We start from the raw sequence: 20,259 nt of genomic DNA, 5'->3' as shown, positions 1-20,259 counted from the left end.
TCTCAAAATATGCTTAGGCTCCTAGAAATTTCATGAAACCAGCAGCTTACTAAGGGATAAACCCAGAGTGACTGAGTCAAAATTCTTGGTTTTTGGCCCATCTATTTGCACCACACAAACATGACTCCTGTTGCTCAGACAGTTGGATATAGGCAGAGGGGACACACAGAAGGTCTTGGAGGTACTGACAAGGAAGACGCAGCTTCCATTAATATTCAGCTCCCGAAACTACTTGTATATTCTTGCATCTAACATCTGCTTTTGCAGATTTTTCACCCACAGATTTGTTCAGTGTGTCTGAATGCTCTCTGGATAAAGTAAATGAAAATTGTTACCTAAAAACCTAATGTTTTTTTTGAATGAGGGAAAACTGAATCTAAAGCTCAATTACCTTAACTAGAGTGTTATTGTTGCACAATGGAGGCACAGTTACATATCATAAAAACATTTTTCATTTAAAAATCCATTATATCCCCTAAGATCTTGTGATAGCACCTTGTTAAACATTCTGAAGGAGACACCTGGTAGCATAAACAGCAGTGAACTATTTCCCTTTCACACACACCTTTCTCACATTATTCAAATATTTATGTTGCTAATATTATGAACCTATTCCCCAGAAAAAGTATTCTGAACTATGTCACAATAGCTAGATGCAGCACCCTGCAAAATACATATATTGGCAGGAGGATGTATATGTCCCCAGCAGTTAACTTCCTATTTCCTCAATTTCTCCATCTCTGTGTCTTATATGTCTTCTACATATAAGAGTTTCCTGAAGTGTCAAAATAATATGGACTTCAAACACATGGTATTAAAATGCTGCATACTGTCTTTTCTGCCCATAAGTAAAGATCAATTACATGACAAAGAAGCATGTTATGTCTGAAAAAAAATGCAAGTGGCAAGACACAGAGGTATCTTTATTCTTTGATCATTTACTAAAGTATAAGGGTTGCTAAAGAAGCAAGCTAAAACTTCCCAGAAGCGGTATTTGCATTTAAAATTGGAACTCTATTATATGGTGCCTGGAACATATTTCTATCAGTCACAACATCACAAACACCAGTGAGACTGACAGTTTTCCTTACTGAACCAATTGCACAAGGCATTTTCATCTCATCTCTCCTTAACTGGATGGAAAAACTAGTTAGAGTCTCAAGTTCATGCCCAGGATCTCCTGGATGCTTTCATTTTCTCACAGTTTGTATTACATTTTTAAACATACATCTTTCTTCAGATCTGTGTTTCCTTGGTTGTATGCTACTACTGCCATGGTGCACAGTGAATTGAATCATGTCATTAAATATGATGGTATCTGTTATGCAAGTCTCATGAATGTATGCAACTAAAACTGTGTGGCAAATCATATCTGATAGACTATCTGTACAAGACAAATCTGAAGATATGGGTCTGATAAGTTTAGATAAATAGATAAATCTATTAGAAAAAATACACAAGGTAAAATAAGCAATAAGCATTCCACATCTGGAGCTCACTCATTCTGCTGAATACTAAATCCCAAATAGAACCTAGAGTACATCAACTAAGACATATGCTGGTTCAACAGGATTGCATTAGCCAATGTTTATTATGTCAGTCATCTGTGCAGCTGTATTATTATTTTAAAAAACTTTGTTTAATAATGCTTATGCAGTAACTTCTCTAGATGAATCTTCTAAAAAATAGGGTTCCGTTGGTTTTTTTTTTTGGCTTCCAACTTTCCACAGTAAGAATACTCAATATGAATCCGAAATTTCAATTTAAAAGAATATGTAACCTCTAAATAAAACAAGAGCCTTCAGAACGCAATAAGGAGACGTATGTTATAGCCCAGTCATTTTACAGAAAGCTTTTATACTGACAGGAAAGTAAGTGAAGTGTTCTTTGAAGTCATACAGAATCTCGTAAACTAGTCTCAGATATGTGGGAAGAGATTTGAAATGAAGAGAAATACTCAAGTGCTTGCAAAATTCCTACCAATTAAAGAAAGCCTTTTTATTTAAAAAGCTAACATTTTGCTCAGTCTTAAAATAGTCAACTAATTATTTCTATATGAGAAACAGAGTCCAAAAAACATGTCAATCTGCTTCCTACCATCCATTGCCAGATAATCAAAAATGATCTATAGCTCAGTTCCCCCCCTGCATTAAGGCACCTATTTTAGAACTGAGGTTCCTAGTAAGTCTCATATTACAATGTTTTAATAGCTTACAGGAAAAAGATAGAACAGTATCAGAATTTTAAGTCTTTGCAGTCAAGTTACTTATGTTTCCATACTCCTAACATGAATTGTTTTCTGAGGTTCAGCTTCTTTTCCCACTTAAAAATAATTGAAACCTTAGTACGTGTGCATGTGTTGTATTTATTACATTCTTAAGCAACCATATTACATCCTATGGAAAAAGTTTTTGGAAGATGATCCAAATGAAAAGATTCCACTCATTTTTTATACATATATATTTCAAATAGTGAGCTTTTTCTATCGCAGGAAATATACTAGAGTACTGACACAGTCACAGCTGCTGAGTAATTACTCATCAAGAAAAGGCCTGAAAGTAATTATAGAAAAGCTGAAGAGGTTGATATTCACTGTGAGTAAGGCCCATCTCACCTTGTTTGTGATAACTTCAGCAGAAGTGAAGTATTGTGAGGGAAAAGATTGCACAGGATGACAGGCTTCTCTCCACACAGACATGTACATAATGCCATACTGTTGTACTCCAAGATACACATGAAGACTACTAATATACTGGATTCTAATCTAGTTCAGAATATTAAAGTTACACTACAGCAAAAATACTGAATTCAGGAAGAATCTTGGACTTGATAGTTTAATCCAAGGAAAAGGAAATTAAAATTTTTCAAGATCATTTAATCCCTAGAAAAAAAAAGCATGACTTCATTTTCGCTTAGGAAAAGGATGCAAAACAGACATTTTCAGACTTTGAGCTGACATTTCTCTGCTAAATAAATCCTAAATAATAATTCTAGTCACACGAAACTTGACATATCCACACACACTGATCCAGCAGATTCCAGTGATGGACATGGTAACTGATCTACATTTCTACAGTGTTTCCATCATAATAAATAAATAGAAGATGCTGCAACTGTAGATTTTTTCCCAATACTGGAACTTAACTCTGACACTTATTCTAAAATTCCTAAGCAATTCATGAAGAACAATAGGGTAGAAAACTTATTCCAGTTCAGTGTAATTCAATCCAGTGTAATTGTTAACTCACGTTTCTGTGGATTACGTAGCTGCTGTTATGAGACTGATGCAGAACATATTGGGTTGTCTGCGTCTTCAGACTCTTCCTCAACAGAAATCTAAGCAATGCAAGAAAATAAATACAAGAAAATAAAACAAAGAAAAAGCAAACAAGTAAAAGAAAGTGGAAAAAAAGATATTAATGGTAACCTTCCTGGCTACTCGGCAGGTTTCTTAAGTTGGAGAAACTTTTAATCATTGTAGTTAAAATAATCTGCCTCAGGACATAGATTTTTTTCAGTCAGTGTGGTTCAAATGTATCCAAAAAGCAAATATATCTTATATAATATTTATATATCCTGAATACATACAATAACTTCTGTGTAATTTAAATATTAATAAATTTAAAGCAGTTACACGATGCCCTGCAGGTTGGGGATTCAAACTGCGGATGCAGCCAGGACCTTTACTTGTTTCTTTCACATTATCCAATTTTCTTGTTGTTTTTATTGAAGTCTCAACAGAATTATACTAAGCACATGTTAAGAATTTGTCATTTAAGCTTTTTGGAATACAATGCTAATTGACAATGCATATTCAATATCACCACATACCATTTTCTTCAATGGGACTCCCCTCATTCAGCATCTAGCAGTTGAACACAAACTCCAGACTCGGTGAAACGCAGAGTTTCTTTTAGAGCCCTTATTGGATCGTCTGATCTTTTCTGTCACATGAGATCTAAGGCATGTTTGTAACAAAGCCAACCATTCAGGATCACTATGCTTCCAGTTCCTTATTTACGTTGTGCATGTACTTAGTTAACTATCTGCCTGCCTTGTAGAAAGAAGCATAGAGTGGAGAATGTTGGGGTTAACAGAATAATTCATTTTTATTTTCCAAGATTCCTAAAATAGTAACTGTTGAGCATAGGAGCCAGGCCAACATTTAGAAGAATGCATTCCCAGTGAGAATTTTTGCCAGATCACCCTTAAAGCACTCTGCATTTCTACCATGCCTCCAAAATAGCCTAAACCACCGTTTGATGATTTGCTGCAAAGACATACCAGTGTGAAACTAACATTTCTTCTGTTTGCTCCTTTCCAGCCCCCTTTTCATCCTTCCTCGCTCTGATCTGGAGGGCACATTTATCATCTCATATCACCTAAAACCTACTACTATCTGTCTATCTTTTGCAAGAAATTCTAAGACCTTAAATGGAGTCTTGTGTAAAAGAAATCCACACTAAAAATCTCAGAAGCTTTATTTAAAACGGCCACAGTATGTTGGACTTCCAAATGCTGACATACTTTCACTAATAAATGTATATTCTGAGTTATATCATGCCATGCTTTAATAAGTTAGTGAAACCTTCAGCATTGTATTTTAAGAACCAATAAAATGATTCTTCCCATTTTGTTTGATAGCATTTTTGTATCATACAATCTCAACCCACAGCCGTCTCAGATCTTCTTCCCAACTACTAATGCACAACAGAAAGAAAAACAAAACCAAGTCAAAACCAAAACAACAATCTTACTTAGAGCTACCCACCCAAAGAAAGATGACATACAAATAATAGTGGATATTTAAGAACCTAGCAACTTTGACAAGCAATAATCATTCTGGAATTGAGAGTTTAACTGAATGTTAAACGACTCTCCAGTCTTATACTCTGATGCTGCCATTTTAGCAAGAAAATAAGCACAGATACATCTGACACAAAAAACATGATATATAATGAAATAAAAAGTTTTAACTGTGTTAATGACTGTACTTATGTAAATGAGTTAAAGATGGGTAGTGTATCTGGGGTTGTGTTAGCACTGTGCTACAACAATTCATTTCAAAGCAGAAGGTACCAACATTAAGGGGTGCAATAGCACTCTTTCAAGTACGGGGCTTTTTGAACTCTTTGTATCTCCTTCCTCCAGTGGCGCTGAAACAGACCAGACACAGACTCCCTGTTTTGATGATACAAAAGCAGTGAAACAGGACAGGTTGAAAGCCACTCTACTTTCTACCTGATAGCCCCCAGATGTTCTGAAGACAACAAAAAACTGCAAAAAAAAAAACATCCCCCAATCCACCCCACAGTGATGAGGATAGCACTGGCTTTGACAGATGAATGCCTTCCCAAGGAGAAATTGCACAGCTTTTACTGACAGGTGGGGGGGAAGAAGAAATCTGTTCAGCATTGCTTCATCATTATTTTCTCTTGACTGACAGCTTAATTGTATTTGCAGCAGATTGTTTCACTACGAAATAATTACTATCAGTATTCCTTTTCCCCAGAAATGCTCCTGCTGTTTCACTTGTGTAAATCCCATGGCTTTGCAAAGTGTTCGAGGTGCTGTCTGCCTTGTGAAAAGTAATACATTTGCCTTAGGTAAGTGCACCATTCTCAAACGTAGCTTGTCGATCTAAGTTTACGACCTCCTCCCATCCCTGACTGGGAGCTGCTAAGCAGTTCTGGCTTCTCTTCCCTCTGAAGTCTGGCTACCGTACAAGGTAATCCAATTATATGTTCTTTGTGGGAAGAGCTGGAGAATAAAAGGCAGCTGCAGGCAGAGAAATAAAACAGGGATGGGCATCAGCTGTGAAGTGTCCAATTCCACAGAAGTGCTGAGTTGTGTGACACTGTGAAAGCCACATTATGGAGCTATAGAATTACAGCACTCCAGGCAGCCTGATATTTGAATATAATTCACCCGTCCCCAAGCTGTTGCTTCAAGCTATTGCAAATGTAGTTATAAGTTCTCTCATTTGACTTCACTTACAATTGAGGGGGGAAAAACACATTATATTTGTCTACTGAAGCAATAGCAATTTTAAGAAAACAAAAAACCAACAGAAGTTATTTCCTCAAGGAAAATAACATACTTGGCAGTTTCCACTGTTCCTTCACTGAAGCATGCACTACTTTTAAACAGTTTTACTTGCACTAAGAAACTTTATATCAGAACCAGCTATGCCAGATACTTGGTCTGCTGCAAACTGAAAGCTTCTGTACTGCAGTACTTTTAAATATGCTTTACCAGTATAATGACACTTTCTTGATTTGTCTGCTTATTTTCTGTTTTTTTTTTAATTAATGTCATTAAATTTTTTTAAGTAGCTACAGACCTCAATTTGTATGATTATATATACAGACAGCCAAGTTTAAAAAGAAAAGTAGGTAATAGACTTCATACACCATCACAAGCATAAAATACCTCAAACCAAAGGCATTTATCTAAAATTACTTATAAAAGAATGAAAGTACCTTTAAACAAAGAAGTGGAGTAGCCCAAGAGGAAAGTATAGCATAAAATTTTCCTCAGCTTTAACTTGACCATGATAAAAGCCTTACATTAATATGTAATCTCTTAAGCAAGTCACAGGAACTTTAGGACAATGCTTTTGACTATTAAGACTTGAACTCTTGCAGAGAACAAGAACAAGGTATGGAGACCAAAGGGCGTTCACATATGCACAGGAGAATGAATGTACAGCATTATAAAAAGGAATGCTAAGCTGACATAGTTCTAAAGACAGACAAGTCACATACTTAATAGAAACTGGATTATGGAATGTTTTCCTGATTAAACGTTAGAAATAAATATATATTAAAATAACAAGAAATCTTTGGTATTAACCAGCAGTGGAAAGAAAAAAAGTCAGATCCCAACTAGCAGCCCTAAGAAAAAAAACAGAAAGATAGTTCAACTTTTCAAACCTGAAGACTTTTTTTAACCACTTCCAAAAAATTCAGAGACAATTAAAGAAAGTCCCACATTCTACATTTAAATAAATTGTATATATAACTTAAGAAAGGGAAGAAATTAACTAAAGATCTTCTTTACAGCTAGTAGCCCTCTTATCAACAGCAGAATGGTGGTGTTTGTCCTGTAGGAATAATTTTATTCCACCTCTACCAACCCTCACCAAATTCAATATTATTGACTTAAAACAGCTCTTCTGGACCTGTACAGTTCTAAGTGTCCTAGGACAAATATAGCTAAGTCAACTTTGAGAAAGATAATGAGCACAGCCCGTGGATTACAATAACAATTACATTTGTGCTGCCATTGCTCAGCTAGTATGTCAGTTAGCTTATTTCTGCTACCTAGGTACCCATGACACGTGTTAATGTGAAGTGCACAGGGGTTACAGCTTTTATAAATCCTTGCAAGACAAGTAGTCTGAAACAGATGGAATTATCCTACTTTCATTCAACCCTTGTGCAATCCTGCATTAGTCTTTATATGAAGAGTCAAATTTCATGGAGCAGTATGTTCAATTCATAATCTAAATAAGCTGATTAATATAAGTACAAAACCAGAATTGAACTGAAACACAAATATCCATCACAAATTTTTATCCCTTACCTTGCTGAAGTCTCTTTCTTTCATCTAAGATGGATTCCTCACAGATAATGCAATAATTCAAACATAGAAGATAGGACTATAGAAAAATACCTTTTATCCAGAACAACATGAGAAGTGCTCAAATGGCAAAACTTTCCAAAAATGTTGTCGTCCTTATTCTGTGTACCAGCAAGAACATAGCATCTGCATTTGTCTTCTATATAACTCAGGCAACAATATCCTGGCAACCACATTTCAATGGAACAAATCCAGGTAATTAAAATGACTACATCTAGCATCCACCTCTTTATCATCCCACTTGATAGGCCAGACTTACTCATTTGGGAAGTGATGTTCCAAAATCTGCTGCACACAGTTAACTAAGTTGCTATGGCTCTGAGCTATAACAGGGTCTTAACTTCTGTTGCCCATTTAACTGTCTCTTTTGCAGTACTAGGTTTCTGAGATTTTAAAAAATGAGCTTTACTGTTTGGTATATTTCATACTTGTTAAACTAGAGCACAGTTCGGTGGATTTCACTACACTTTATTAACGAGTTCAGTATTTTGATGTATGAAGGCTAAATGGCTTAAGTTCACTGTGACAATAAAACTACTTGAAGCATTAACACCCTGCTATTAATAAAAGCCTTGCACAACTCTGCAACTGCACAGTTAATGCCATTTTGGAAGCCAAATCTCTACTAAATCAAACTATGAAATACAAGTTCAATAGCACAGGTTCACTACCTTTCAGAGAGCATAAAAGGAACTGCCTTTTGTTGACATTTGGAGACTTCAGCAGTCAGTTCCTCTGAAACAGAAATGGGAAGTGACTCTGCAACAAGGCACACATGAATGTTGAGGACACAGTTTACACCGCTCTTAAACAGACCTCAAAGTGACATTAATGCACAAAGTAAAAAGTGATCCCTGCATTTTGGTATTAGGATGCAGAAATTTAACTATAGGAAAGGATTTTATCTGAGTATGTACACTAACTCATTACATGTAACATTCTGTTCCCAATCATAAAAAAAAAATCTTTATAACAGCAGAACACATATTAAAAGATAAGCTGTAGAGGGATAGCACCCACAAACCAGCAAAACAGAACGGATAAGCTACAGAAATGCTTTAAGTTTCTTTGCACTGAATCACCTCGTTTATCCTATATAATTAAAAATACCACAAGAGGAATTTTCTGATCTCACTTGTATTATCCAAGGCTGCTAGTAGTTCCACACTGCTGCATTTTAAAAGGCAGGTACACTGGAGAATCTCATGGGTGAGGGGAGGGGTTAGGAAGAAAGGGATAAGAAAAACAGTTTTTGGCTTCTCCTTTCTCAGTCTTATTCATCAGTCCCTTTTTCAATGCTACCTTCACAGCTCTAATTTTTGCATTAGGTTTAAAGAGCAAAATGAAGTAGATTGGATTCTAGTAATTATATTTTGCCCACGTGAGAGACTACTATAACACAGTGTATCTTCAGGGTGAATAAAGTTCAGTTTGAATGATATACAAGTCATACAAAGCCCTGCAATTACATATAGAAATAGTGCCAGATTTTTCTTAAGAAATCACAGATAAAACAGCTTTGAAGCAGTCTACTCACATCTGCTCACACAGCTGTTTCCTTTTTCTTCTCACCTTGCAGTTTACCTTGCCAATAATGCAAAAAATACCTTCCATATTTGATTTCATGTTGTATCAATACCATCTCAACCCCTACCAGATAGCTATTGTGGTGAGACGAGATACGAGATTAAAAATAAAAAACCTGAAAGCATTTTCAAGTCCATAGCAAAAGAAGAAATAGAGACACACGCCCTCTCCTAAGTTGCTACTAGATTCTGCATAGGATGCCCTCCCTCCATTGAAAGGGGGCATGAAGATTTTCATTAGAAATCATGAAGTGGAACAGCTTTTGCTACAATATCAGAACAGCTCAGACTGCTGCCATTCAATCTCTAAGTACAATGACTACAATGCCCAACAAAAAAGATGAAAGCTAAAGGATTCCTATTATACTTCTACATTACTTTAAAATCTAGCTTTGAAAATACCCTATCATTTTATTCTTTTCAGTATTATTTGATCTCATTTCTTTACAGAACCTCTAGTGTTCTAAAAGTTACTGCCAGTTGCAACTCTTAGCATTGAAAACAAACTGCACCAATCTGGCAACAAATGGGCTGCAGCTATCACACACTGGTCAACTGAAAAGAAAAAAGTCAACACATTTGTGAAGCCTAATGGAGATGATGGTTATTGAATTTATCTTCAAGGAGACTACTAACGTATGCAATATAGATACATTCAAGTTAATACGGAGCTTTTCATATTAAACATGGGTTTGTTATACAAAGCCGTGTTGCTTATGCATTAAGCATTGCGATTTCGTAACTACTGGATCTATACAGTAGTCCTTGCAGCATACAAAAAAAGAACGAGCATTACCTGGAGAATTTTTCAGTTACTGCTGAACTGTCAACAAAAGGGGAATATAAGTTTCCAGTTTGTGAAATATTACTTTTCTTTAGCATTTCAAAGACCAGGAAAAGGCTCGTGAAAACCCTCAGCTGTTCAAATCAGTGATAAAAAAACTCTCAAAGTCAGCATTTAAAGTTCTTTAAAACACATGATGTAGTACAGAATAAACATACTAGTGGCACTGTGATTTAGAAGAGAAAGAACAGAAGAAAAGCAAGCATCACAAGAGTGATGCAGTTGTGACTGCAAGCAGCATCCATACTGTTAAGGAAAAGACCAGTTCTGTACTATTATTAGAGTTGAGTTTGCTTCCAATAATAGATTTGATTAGTAAAAAAGCAATACACAATTATTTTCTATTTCAAGGAGGGGATGGGAAGAGAGACTCAGAAGAGAAGGAATACACACACTCAAACTACTAGCAGTAGTTCACAAGGGACAGAAATCTCCTACTCCTGCAATATTCAACTGAACTCTTACTGTGATGTGACCTACATAGCTGCAACCACCACTGAACAGCTATTGCCTCTGCATACACATTGAAACAGATGTGTTTGTCTGCTGTTTCCATATGCTATTCAGTAGCGAGCACTATCAAAATCATGCCCGATGGAGGATCAGAAAGGCTGAGTCTTTAGAAAAGTCAGTCACAAATTCATCACCTCCTTGGGTACTTGTATTTCTCAGCAAGTCTGACATTCTTTTCAGAGTTGAGACAGCAACAGATAAATTAACAGAGTTTAGAACAGAAATGATTTGAATTAGCAAGCAGCAAAAAATGAAAGCAAACAACTGTTTAGAGCAGTTAATTGATAACGTCATCTCCAAATTGATTCAAAATGTAGCCTTCTGTACTCAGAATATTATTCAGGTATGTTCAGAAAATGTCCAATTGATCATCAAGAGATATTAATCATTTGTTTTATCAGCTGAGGTTTTAGGATAAGATTATATATTAATTTTACTGCAGGTTAATGAATGATCAAGTATAAGCAATACTTAGCCTTGGTTATATAAGTACTGCCAATTCTATATTTTCAGCTCACTAAGTGAAATTTGTTTTAACCTCTTCATGCTCCCTTACTTTCAGCAGCTGATACATGGTAATATTTGAGCTTTAAAGTTGCCTTCAGTCTCTTCAGACTCTTTAGTCTTCCTACCCAGTTTTTAAATCCCCTCCGCACATGTATCCTAGTGAGTCAGGAACCAGAAACAAACAGCTTGAAGTATGTAGTACTGGATATCCCATCTCGTTGACTCAGCCTTTGCTTTATATTATAAACATCTTAACCTACAGTCCTTCAATAAAGATGTACCCCCAAAGCAGCACCAAATTAAGAAACCATAGCATCATGTTGCTGCATTAATGAAGCGTACTTCAGATATTCTCTTCAAAACACATACCTCTCTCCTCAGCAAGAGCATAACACTCTTTTGCTTAATAAAAGGAACACACAACAGCCACTATAAGAACCTCCAGTCTTCAGCTGCTAGGATGCTATTGTTTGTCATCCCAAACAGTATGCCATTGCTCAGGTTACACGGTTCCTCATGATTTCATGTATTTATCAGTCCCTTTCCTCAGCTTTAACTGTTTCCCCCAGAATAAATAAATTTGTTACACAGTTCAGACTACAGTTTTCAATTTAGTAATAAAGTAATACAAAAAAATTTAAGTATTTAGTCCTTGAGTTAGATCCTTTTAGAAGTTGTGAAGGTCAGCTGCGAAAACCCTCATCAGCTGAAAGCTTAGGGATTAAGAAAAAGTCAGACTTCAATATTTTGAGACCAATGACATGATTACTGGGCCTTCTCTTTTGGCATAATCCAAGAAAAACTAAACAAGACTATCAACTCGCACATGATGATTCCATTCATTTCTTAGAAACCTTACATATACACTTACTTTGGAAGGTTCCCAAGGCCATGTAGAGCTGGGAAAGATTGACAGCAGCATGGGTACAGGACCAGCAAGTGGCATAAGAGACAATAATAGCTTTTTGAGGACTCAGGTGCTTAAACATTTTTAGATAAGCATAATACTAAGGGATTTTGTGAAATCCCTCCGCCCCACTAGTCGCGGAACCGGGCCGGACCAGCCCTTAAACTGTTGACACCAATTCAAAACACTAAGAATAAATGTATGCCTAACAGTGGGTGATAGTATGACCCCAGAATGTCCTTTAATAGCAGTTGTTTATTCAAGTCATGACAGCAATATAAACGATACAACAAACAACTAATTGACAAGGGTACTAGTTAACTTCTGCACACAAAGATTAAATGTAAAAAACCCTTTCTAAATATCACTTCCTAACTGAGGGAAAACTTTACAAGCTTTAAATTAGTTTAAAATAGTTTCTTCTTTTCAAATTAAGGTTTTCGGGACAAAACTGTTACAAGTGCCATGCAAAAAAAAATCTATGCCAGCCATTTCACACAATTATATTTGAAGAAACAATTTCCAAGGGGGAATTGTTATAGATTTACTAACTGGAAAAAGAACAAGTTTCAGTGTGATTTCAACTTCACATGTCATTACATTATATAATTCAGGAGAACCAAGAGTCTATTTATGCTAAGAGAAAAAAATATTACCATAAGACATTCTTGCACATACAGCTTTACAAAAAAAAAGTCTTCATACAGCTTTGAAATTGTTTTTGATAAGTATTCCACTGAACATACTGAAAACATTTCAGCACATTTCTGAATTTATTTATGAAGTTGCTCACTTCCTTGAGTTATTCATTTCATAGAGATCAGTGAAACATCTACCATCCATTCCACTGCATGCATCAATTTATTATAACAAAAACCCTATATATTTACCTGGTAACGTGTTTGTGGAAGATGAATTTATGAAGAGCAGAGGCATTAAAGCTGTACTGGATAGTAATGCTGATAGCAGTATTTTCATTATGCTCCTCTTGAGCTTGTACCAACTCAACCCAAATTCTGACCAGCAAATAATGGCCTATGCAACCAACTGCCTCCAAACACAGAAAAGGTTGGGCTGGTTTGTCCCATTTCCATGAGTAGCAGGGTGGAGGGACCCGTGCATCCTTGCCTCTGGAAAGTGGAAAACAGGGGACTGCAAATAATTAAAAACAGCAGCACAACCTGAGGAGAAACAAACTGATCTACTAAATAAGATATCAGAATGCAAGGTAACACACTACAATACAATGTAACTAGAATTGAAGCTAATAAATCAAATATAACGAGAGAAAGAGTGTCCTAAAGCCTTACACTAACACAGAGGCAAAGCATGCAGCTAGGACAAGCAGCAGGAATGAGAGCCTGATCTCTCCAGATCTTGCCAGGGGTTATATCTCCTCTCTGAACACAAAGTCCTCCCTACTACAGTCACCAGTTCTCCCTCCAGTGCTTGAACTTATTGTCCTGGCTGTTTCTCAGTGGTATGACAATGACAGTTTATCTTAGATTTTATTTTCACTTTGCAAAACAAAGTGCGTTACCTTGGAAAGATTTTGGAAGTAAATTTTTCTTCCCTATTACAGCCTCAATGATGGTTGGATTTCCTGTCGTTCTGACAAGAATTTTGATTTTTTTTTCCCCTCAAACAATAGAGGATGTATTTCGAGATTTTTACTGCTATATATGAATAAAACAGTTATTTCTCTATACTTCCATTTGAATTGTTTTATTAAACTGTTTGCTTAAAATATAAAACCTTCTGGACACAGATGCTTCTTCTATATCTAGAATATCATCTTTGCTAATTTACTGTATTTATCTGTTTCAAAGTAGTTGATTAGACTTAACCCAACAGGACTGAAGTCCTTATATAAACTCTAGGTATTTGTACAATATTCACTGAGTCACGGATAAAGAGTGTGCTAGAGGTAGAATCAAGTCAATGTGTCACTCTGATAACACAGCTTCATACCGTGGAATATTTAAAGGAGCTTTACATTGCAGTACTATCTGCTTGGTAAAATTAGCTAAGTTGATTTCTTTCAACATATTCTGGAAAAGTGCACGAAGAGGGAGCAGACAAGCTCCTCATGACAGAGACGATGTTGTTTGGTAGGATCTTTGCTTTCTACTATTAAAGAAGGACCTCTGTTGCAGAATGTTTATAGTTGAGTACAAAGAAAAGTTAGCCTCTGCCTGCCTCTCTTTCTCCTTCCATCATTTACTGATGTTGATTAAAAAAGCAATAGCTAAGCTCTAGATGTCTATTTTCCTCCTGAGAGTGACTAAAGGATGCGCTTGCATAGCTTTCCTTTAACTTAAATAGCAGCAAAACAGATAAGAATGGAAAGCTATTTGTGTTGAAATTCAGACAGTGGCATTTGCCACTAAATAGCTGTCCTAACAATTGACTCTATTCAAAAGCGTCTTTTTAATTATCTTATATGCTAAGATGGTAAAGACAGAAAAGGACAACTACACCTTAAAGTGAAATAAAATTTCACTTTTGACACTGACTTTTAAAAATAATCAGCTTTCACTAATTAAACACTTGTACACATCCTACAAAATTAGGGGAATAAAAAACCAACAAGGAGCAAGGGAAGTTAAAATTACTCACTGTGCTCACATATTTAGTATGAACATTTTGAATGAAACCAACACACATTCATGCCAGGAATATATAAAGACATGCATATAAACCTACCAGATATAGGCCTACTGCAGTTGAAATACAAGAGGAAAAAGAAGTGTTTAAGAAGTTACTGAAGGTTTTGCTTTTTCATATAGAATTAAAGGCACACAGACTTGGCAGGGGAAAGGAAAGCAAACTTTATTGTAGGGAGAATATGCACACTTCTGCAGTCACATCATCCACGCCATCAAAGTCAGCAGGAATTTGCTACTGATTTTAGTCACCTGAGGCTTTATTCAGCTCCCACCATCTCAAAATTTCTGTCCTACTCACAGTTCACTGAAACAATAGGACTTGAAAAAAATGCTTATTATCAGAAGAAATGTCTGCACTGCTTCTTGGGTATTCTGATACTAATTTTCACAACTTTACTAATGAATGTTGCTATATATGCATTACTCTTAACAATCAAGAGCAGCACTGCACTTTCTGCAACTATTATTAGCTACTGAGGGCAGCTTTTGATTATCCTGTTCTTACCCTGCCTTAGTTATGACAACTCTTTCTCTAAAGAGTAGGTCTAGTTAAACAGTGGACTAATTTCCCCTCGGATTCTAAAGATAGTTACTTTCTATCCAACGGTTTACTCAAGAAAAATACAAGTTCAGGTGTCATGTTAATGACCATGTATGATAGGACATCTAAACAGAAGCATGAAAATGTAATGCTACAAATACAGTTGTTGTAACACTGATTAGTATTGTTGCCACAACCTGGAGTATTTACTCTAGGTTTTTGCCACACATGCTGTAACATTATTGAATTGCTATACAAAAATCATAACATTATAGTTATGAAGAGGAAATACATTACTCAGTGAATGAAGAAAAATAGCTATTATTCCCTGGGGGAGGGGGGCAAAACAATACCACGCACAACAATCAAACAACAGAACTAATAGCATCTGATTTCCAAAATCCTGTATAATTCATTTCCACCCTTCTTATCTGGTTACAGACAGAACAATCCTTACACTGCTGTTTTACTTTCACAGTTAAACTCGGATTAAAAAAAGTCAGCTCTGTGCCACAGAAAACTGGTGAGGTCTTGAGGCTCTATTTCTTCTCCAAGTTTCATCGCTAGGAAAAGCTTTTATGGCTCGTTCACCAGTATCCTGGCAAATGGCTACGGCAGGAAGGCTGCATGCAGGAAGGAAAGAGGTGGCAGCAGCAGGGAAGAGAACAAAATATGAAGTGACTAAAATATGTTTACTTTATCCCATCATGAAAGCCTTCATTCACAAATGAATATTTGACTGAAACTTAGTTATAACCCTGAGACACTGAATTGAACACTATAAACTGAAAACCTGACTTTCAAAAGAAGTCAAAAACTTGGAGTACAGTTTTTATGCAATATGTTCTCAAATAGCCTTCTCTGTATAATAAAGAGCTTAATCCTTCCTTGAAAACTGCTAAAGAAACACAAGTAACTTCAGAGAAGTGTCACAAGCTGGAGACCAACAGCAGGAAGAAAAAATAAACAAACCTCTCTTCACTCATCCCATTAGGATAGTAACAGAATATAAACCAAGCAAGAGTGTAATTGGTCATCCTCAGAAATGATAGGTACACCAAACGAGTCACAACTAGGCTTTATAGTAAGATAGCAGAATAGATCACAAAACAGTCTATATATTTTGCTATTAAGCTGAAGAAAAGCTTGTTGCTTCAAATTAACATCCTATTCTCTTTTGAAAGAGTGCATACAATAGATTCTTAATACACAGACAAAACCAGCCATGGTAGGGCTGGGACAGAAGAAAGGGTATATCAAAATACAGGGTGTTATAGAAAGAATCTGTGGTGTTATGTGTTTGAGTAGAGTCAACTGGAATAATTTGGATCTCGGAAGGTCATAACTACAATCATGATTTATTTTTCTTGTAGATTTAATACCCACTCTAAAAGCACTACAGGTATGCATCTTCTACAGTCTAAGAGGTATGAGTTGCCTGTTTTCCCACATAATTTCATGCATCTCAAGCCCTTTTCTGTTACCAGGTGACACAACAAATGACCTTGCATTCTTTCCTACCAGGAATACTCACTTCCAGGACTGTCAGCAGACGTGCTGTTGTTCACTGTGGTGTTCACCGCTGTACCACAGGGCTAAAAGGGCAACAATTTAAAAACAGTCCATTCATAACTTCCACACCGTTAAGGTTAGTCCAGTCCATCATAATTGTCTGAACTACCTTTTGAGTTACATTTACTGCAAGAGAGAGAAATTTACAGTAGAGGCCTTTCCCACATTAACATTGCTGAGACCACGAAGCTGTGAATTCTGTGTTGCTTAAAGCTCAGGTATCATAGACTCAGTACTTGAAATAGACAGCTTTCGTAATTAACAGCTTTTCTAAACTAGTTTTTCCTTCTCTGCTTTGCACGGACCCACATCTTTCTCACTGTACACCACTGAAACTCACTACATGATTACTTTCTTACTTCCACATTGTCATCTCCCAATCAAACTCAGCTGTCATGCTACCATCACAGATGCTTATAGCTACCTGTGTTTTACAGCTATTATTTCCTACCCGCACGTTTAAGATATCACCTTTGTTATTGAAATCAGGAAAAAACATCTTAAAATGTTGTCTAGACAAAAAAAGACTCTCAGCACCTAAAAATCAAGAATATTTCCAGTTTTTCTTTAAATCAATGTTAATTTTAAAATAGTGAACTACTTTGAGTATCTTTTCTCATTTTATGTTATACTTTAATATCCAAACAGAAATACTCCTTTATTAGCAACAGATATATTGACTGTTTGTATCTAAAGTCTTCTCAATAATTAGTTAAAATTAACAGTGGCACAAGGAGCAGTCTCATGCGCTCCAGGAACCAGAGATACTGGAAAACAGTCCTAATATTTTAGCTGGGCCCACCCAAGCTGTGCAGGCCTGACAGCTGTGTAACTACATATCTAAACCAACACAGAATCCCTGCCAATGTTCTGGTCACAATCGAAAGACACACCATACCCAGGCTCTGCTGGGTAGCAATAACAGTTCAATCCTGACCTAGCCAGCATTCACTTAAGGTCCCAGCAGCACTCTCTAGCCTGCCTCAAATCCCATGTTGCCAGGTATTTTCTCCTGCAATGATAAACAGGCAGCAACACTCAAAATGCTTGCGGCTCATGGGGTGCATTTACTTGAGCTAGTTTAAACTAATTTGTTGGGATAGTTGCCAGGAGTATAAACTGTAGATTTAGCTGAACCCTACTGCTTATGTTAAATGGGTAGTTAACTATCTGAGAATAGCTGTTTCTTTCCCAAAGTTCCATTGCACAAATAGAAGTCATGACTAACATGAACCACATGTTTATTTCTCAGCACCCTCTAATGAAGGATATTTAGCTGTGCTACTTTATGAAGTGTATAAAGCAAATTGAAAACAGCTAGATGAAATTAAGCACAAAGCAACAAAGCTTAGTGTGATTATATATTGCTGGGTTTCTTAATTTTACAAAGAATATCTTAAACAGAAAGGACACTAGCATGGTTTGATGGCTACTGAATAAGAGTATTGACCTCCTGACTGTAGTAGAAGTTACTTTCTCATAATAAAGAGATTATTAATTCACATTGGAAAGTTTGATTCCACCTAATTTGAAGCCACAATTACGGACCAACAGTCTTTCAGTACTTACATAAGAACAATCAGTTTCTTCTTCTTAATGAAAAGTAATCCAAGTTTTAATCTTCCGAAACACACAGAAAGCTGTAACACTGCAAACAGCATTACAGAGTTAAAGCTGGGCCTCTCATACCCTTACGGTAACTATCACCTGTTCCTCCGAAATCAAAACAAACTGTAGCACAGCAGATAACTTACTAGTGGAGAAAATCCTAAGTCACAGGAACAGAAGAACCTTTGTTATTAAAAGGAAACACCTCAAAGATATTCTAGAAGCAAAACAAAACCTGCTTTTGACTGATTTATGAACAGCTTCTGCTGCAGTTGGGAAGTCCTAAGTAGGGCAACTGTCTCTTAACATATGCAATATTAACTCCAGATTTTCTTCAACATCCCATAACACAATACTTCCAATTGACAAGGAAAATTAAACATTATTTACCTGGGATTCATCCATTCACTCAAAGGTCTGGCATTCTATGAAGAACGTTAATCAGTAGTTGTAATCTGATAGTAAATTCACTTTTGTAGGTAACAGTGATGAATTACTGTTTTCACATACACATACAGTTCAGTTTGCGATATTTTATTGATATCAGGGAATGTTATTAGTATCTTTTTTCCCTAAACACGTTCACATTTTGTTGATAGATCTTAACCCAAAACTTGGGATTTTAGAATTTTAGCTGAACAGCTTTGAAACTTGATTGATTTAATGAGAAGGACAAAGTGCCTCTGTGATTCATCTCCTTTTGAGTTGTTCCAGTACACCATCAGTAAGTGGAGGCAAAGAAACATTGGTATTAATTACAACATAGCACTTAGTAATCACTTTTCTAAAAGCAAAAAAGTCAAAGACATTCTTCCTTTTAGCAATTTATTTGAAATATGGAATAAGAAATATTGATTTGTCAATACTGAAAGCTAGAAATCAATGCGGGATGCAACTGATTCTCAGGCCGAAGACAGTAGTAAGACATTTGCATTAAAGCTAATGACACAAATTATTAGCCTGTCAAAATTGTTTAAATAAATGTCAGATTTGCTTTTATATGACTCAAATGTCAATAAACTGTAACACAGCTTTGTGCATTTGTTCCACAGCTTGGAAGCCTGCAATTTTATCAGAAACTATTGAAAAGCACTGCCAAACTGGATAAAGGAAGAAGCTACATCCTACAAAATTCAACACTTTGCCATCTTAGCCAATAAAATTTTAGCTAATATAAGCAGATAGAAAAAAGGAATTGAAATTAATACAAGTAATGATGACATGATAGCACTATGGTTTATATTTTAAAAAGAATTTCCAATAAAACTTATTTGGAGAATGCACTCATTTGTGTGAAAGCATCTACAAATTCCATACAGCATCTCTTCGCTGTTATTTTATAAACATGAGAGCAATATTCATTTTTGTAAACTCTTACCATTATATATATATTTTAAGCAGAGTACTTCCATTTATACCTCAATAGCGCCCTCGGCTGATATTCACACTGCTTGATTTGCACACAAAAAACACGAGGCTGTAATGCGAGTTCTAGTATGCTTCCTGAATGTGAAGGAATGAAGTTTACTTTAAGATTGTTCACGTTCTCTAATATTCCAATCATCATGACGGACTGAATCTCTAGGCTTACGGTACCTTTACTGGGTTAGTTTGGAAAGTAAAGTGTGTATATATACACCCCCCCCCCCCCCCCCCCCCCCTCCATATATTTAAGGGCAAAGTAGGAGATGAGGGTGAAGAATGCTAAGACTTTTGAGATGCTTTATTTAGAGCTATCTTCAGTGCTCTGGAACAACCCCATTCAAAGCACGTAAAAATTTTCAACAATAGCCCATACAGATCATCTGAAAGAAAATAAAAAGATAAGATGGAGAAACCTCCCAGACAGAGTGATCGTAAGAATTGGC

The 20,259-nt window shown here is 36.1% G+C and overlaps 1 protein-coding gene and 1 long non-coding RNA gene across 6 annotated transcripts in view; one reads left to right on the top strand and one right to left on the bottom strand.

The window, feature by feature from the left end:
• The window catches only part of IRAG1 (inositol 1,4,5-triphosphate receptor associated 1), a 72,150-nt gene extending 64,356 nt beyond the window's left edge, over positions 1–7,794 (bottom strand). For all 5 annotated transcript variants that reach the window (XM_015286442.4, XM_040701191.2, XM_040701190.2 and 2 more), the window contains exons 1-2: positions 3,832–7,794; positions 3,249–3,336 (exon numbers count right to left, since the gene is read on the bottom strand). The gene's annotated coding sequence lies outside the window, so the exon portion shown is untranslated. The remainder of the gene's footprint in view (positions 1–3,248; positions 3,337–3,831) is intronic.
• On the top strand, positions 5,651–19,667 carry LOC124418014. The gene is made up of 4 exons (XR_006939439.1): positions 5,651–5,728; positions 16,585–16,638; positions 16,736–16,859; positions 19,444–19,667. It is a non-coding gene; the product is annotated as an uncharacterized LOC124418014 (long non-coding RNA).
• Positions 19,668–20,259: the final 592 nt, after the last annotated feature.

This window comes from Gallus gallus, chromosome 5, assembly GCF_016699485.2.
Source record: "Gallus gallus isolate bGalGal1 chromosome 5, bGalGal1.mat.broiler.GRCg7b, whole genome shotgun sequence".
NCBI classification, from domain to species: Eukaryota; Metazoa; Chordata; class Aves; order Galliformes; family Phasianidae; genus Gallus; species Gallus gallus.
The sequence above is the reverse complement of the archived record's forward strand: the minus strand, read 5'-3'. Positions and strand labels throughout refer to the sequence as shown.